The following is a 4,227-nucleotide window of genomic DNA, read 5'->3' on the forward strand; positions in this document are numbered from 1 at the left end:
TAATATCATATAATGTTCAAAGTTTGTCTTTGTGTCTGAGTCATTATTATTTACCTGGGAAACAGCACACACACACATATACTGTTGAAAATGAATAATGCACATCCATGCACAATCATCACTCTCGTTCCATGAGTATGCGCTTTTCCCTCTAATGGGCTTTGCTACTGGTTTATCCCATCAAGGCTCACTATTGATAAACACCAGAGGTGAAGGTTGTTAGGGATGTGCTCTCTGCTGGGCCAAAATACGTGAATAGAGCAACTCAGACCCAACTGCTGACTGGGCAAAAAAGAAATTAAGTGGCCAGGCCACTGAGCCGCGGCCACCTGGGGGTTACTACAGCCGATTATGCTACTCGTTACGGCAATATTTGTCATAATTTGGACTGCGTTACTCGGCATGGATGCAGGCAGGAAGTCTGCATGAAGTAAACAAACAAGCACGGGGAGACAGTAAAGGTGTCACAGAACGGGGTAATTCTGAACAGGAGAAGGAGTCCAAGCCAAGACAAAACGAGGAGCTCGTACCTAAAAGAGGGGCGACTCACATGGGCATTGCATGCCTACAATGACAAATAAATTGTTATCTCTTATGTGGTTTGAAAAGTTTAACACGGACCAGAAAAAAAACGTAATTTGCAAATTATGCAAAGTACGGAAGGAATGCAAAGACCGGCCTCCACAACAGACTCAAACAACACTAACCTCTTCTATCACCTACGCAAGAACCATGCCAAACAGCACGGAGAGTGTCTATGGATGAGAGCCACAAAAGTACAGTGAAAATGTAATAGAAAAATATAATTTGTCATTATAAAATGTGATTTTACCTAACCTATTTAGATTGAATTTAAAGAAAATGTGCCATATCATTAAATACATTGTTATCTGGATATGAAAAGAACTATATTGGCAAATTCAGTTTTGGTCATATTGCACAGCGTCATATGGCGGAGGTATGACAGCACAAAATTAGAGATGAAAGACGGAAGCAGCCAGGCAATGTGGAGGCTGTTGGACCAGCGAGGTGACAGACAAGAGATTTCCCCAAAAACCTGTTGTACAACTATCACAGCAGGGGAGCGCAGTTACAGGACATAGAAGTACCTCTCCTCCTCATCCAGGGTGACTGGGAAAAGGTTCCTAAGCAAGCAACCTTGCACCTGAAGGCAACTCACCAGTACAAATCTCTTGTTGCACCCCCCCCCCCATCACAATACCAAGTAAGTAGACCGGAGTAGTGTACAGCTGAGGTCATGCTTTGCTCAGTAAGCAGTAGAAGGGATTCTCTGTGTGTGTGTGTGTGTGTGTGTGACAGACAATGTTGTACAACCCGGTTAATGTGTGTAGTAGTAGTCTACTAACAGTAGCACCTTGGAACAAAAGGGCAAAGCAGACAGACTGACCGACTGTGTGTTTGCTCAGACTACACGAAAGTGTGCTGCAGGTGACTGAGGGAGAGTGTGTGTACAATGTGTGTACAAAGTGTGTCTGTGTGTATATAAGAGATTAGCTATTGCATGCATAAGTATAACAGGTATGTGCGTGTGTATGATCTCTCTCATGTTGAGAACACTGCAAGTCTATAGGTGTTTTTGTCCAGGGTACAAGCTATATGCATTTTGAATGCACACTAGAGTGCGTCTTGTTGTGCAGTATGTATATAAGAGAATACTTCGTAAGAGTATCATTTGTTTTAGTGAAAATATGTGTGTCTTTGTGTGTGTGTGTGTGCGTGTGTGTATGGCAGGTGTGTAAATAGGCCAGGGGAAGCAGAGGCAGCTGTATTCAGAGTAGCAGGATCAAAGTCCAGAGCTACATTTGCAGGTATGCAGCTACAACAGTAACAATTTCACACGTTAAATCACACATTATTTCACACCATTTCAGTCAACTCAACTGTATAATTCAAGGAGTTGTACTGTAGGATGGACTGGGAAAACTGTGCATGTGTGAACTTTTTCTGTATGTGTTTTTTTTTATATCCCGATTTCAGCAGTTTGTTTTTTTCCCAGGCAGGAGGTAGGGTAAATAATAAATCTGAAGAAATACATCAGATGTGCCCTTGTGGTTATTTGGCCAAACCAAATAAAATCAAATACAGCCCGTACTTGTGACTTTGTGGGTGCATGTTTTGTTTTACTGAGATTCTGGTTCATTTGAATATATAATACAATATTTTTTTTAAATGCTGCATGTTCCAAGACAAAAAATGACAATTTGAGGGAAATTCAGCAATATACAAGAATAACAGTTAAGGTATTGATTAAGTAACTATAGATTTATAACAGTAAAATTAAAACAAAAAATTAAAAATTACAGTCAGCTTAAATTGTTGGCTAACAAAAAATGTACCTGTATACACAGTAAGACATAATGACTGAACAACAACTAATTTCCCACCAAAGCAGACTCAGATATTGGTGTTTGTCACACACCTCATCCTGTGTGTAAGGAGCCGGTTGGAAGCTAACCGTACTGATTTACAATGCATGGACGGCTGCCCAGGCAAGGTCACTAAGCCACTCGACCACAAGGGCACCCTCACTACTACGCTCTCCTGCCTGCCTGTCGTTATGGCAATGCTGAGAGCCCAGCTGGTTGCCGATTGGCTGCCGATTCATCCTGCGGGTGGAGCCAATGCCTGATGAGGAAGCGGAGGCTCTCGGAGCTCAGCTGGGTTTGTTTACATTGAGAGAGGAGAGAGTGAGAGAGAAACAGATACGAGGAAATTAACAGAAGTGTTTATGAAGATTCTCGGTCATTAAGGTTGTCAAGAAGCGCTGCGTCAAAGGCAACGGGGCAGAGTGTAGTTGGACATTTCTCATAACATTTGCCCACGTAAGAGTGAGGCAACTTTTACATGAATTACACTGTTTTCAAATGCATCACAATCCGAAGAAATGTGCAATAAATATTAAAAATCACCACATTAAAAACACTGCACTGTTATGCCACAGCTGAGACTTCTCACGCAGGTTGTCATAGCAATGCAACACGCTTTTCTGCCAAGCAAGTCTTCCAGGTGAACAGCAGGCAGGAATAGCAACTGTGAGAGCAGGAACTTCAGTCGTGTTGGGTCAAAAAGTGAACTTTCAGTTACTATTATGGACATAATATGCACATATTAGGGTGTCAGTATTTGTGGAGCCATACGAACAACACCAAGTTTGTTATTAGTCAGTAGGCCAGGCCTTCAACTATTACCTGTTTATGTATCTTCCTCTGTATGTATATAAAAGGTCACGTCTTCTCCTTTTGGTCCTGAGGTTAGGTGAAAAACATTCTGATACCACTTTGCTTTTCCAAACACCATACGAACATAAGTGCAAAGAAACCACCTCTGTAGTAGCTGCTGGCCTTTTAACTGGCCCGACCCTCAGCTAATGGTTCACACTCAGCCGAGCCGCAATAACAATAACCCAACACTGGAATGAGCACCAACACCAGTAACCGAAACTAAGCAGAGCTTCTGTGGTTAAGGGCAAAAGTTTCCAACAACAGACAAACATGTGAAATGTACGACTACACCGCAGCCCAGACACGCATACTTTAACACAACAACAACCTCTGACACGGAAACCTCGAGCAGCCCCAAACACTTGAGTTAAGTTAGGAGTGAAACGAAACCGAAAGGAAACGGTCGATTTCTTTTTACCTGCCTCGGAGAGCTCAATTAATCCACCACTACAGAGAAAAAGGTTGGAAGGCGAGTAGAGAGAGAGAGAGAGACAGACACTCCCACCAACAGCACGACCCCTTCATCGCGCACTCGACTTACTCACACGCAGCAGGCCACCAGCAGGGGAGACGGGCTGAAAGAGTGGAGTGGGAGTCGTAGTAGAAAACTGGAAGGAGCACACTGACAGTTCTGAACACGGCGTGGAGCGCTCGTTTACCCGCAAACGCAGCTTCAAAAGCGTGACTTGCACACATTCTCTAGCTCGTCGTGGTGTTCAGGGCCCCAACTGCGCCAGCATATAAAATGCTCTTAGAAACAAACTCATACTAATCATACTCAGCCCTGATAAAACACTTAAATATTTTAAGTTTCAATCATTTTCAAACTACTAACTAATTACTAAAATAATACATCTCTGGTCTGTCCATAGTAAGCTTTGAGGTTCACTCACACAAGCAATAAAAACTCTTTCTTTGCACATTTTTCTCTTTTAAACAGGCCTCTTCTCTGTCTGTCTTCTTAAAACCCATCTCTTCTCTGTGG

At 42.7% G+C, this 4,227-nt stretch overlaps 1 protein-coding gene across 2 annotated transcripts in view; it reads right to left on the reverse strand.

Annotated features, from left to right (window-relative positions):
* The window catches only part of atxn7l1 (ataxin 7-like 1), a 26,977-nt gene that overhangs the window by 12,628 nt on the left and 10,122 nt on the right, over positions 1-4,227 (reverse strand). The gene's annotated exons all lie outside the window — the stretch shown is intronic.

The sequence above is a fragment of the Morone saxatilis genome, unplaced genomic scaffold (genome assembly GCF_004916995.1).
Source record: "Morone saxatilis isolate NCDOM2014 unplaced genomic scaffold, NCSU_SB_2.0 Contig10, whole genome shotgun sequence".
NCBI classification, from domain to species: Eukaryota; Metazoa; Chordata; class Actinopteri; family Moronidae; genus Morone; species Morone saxatilis.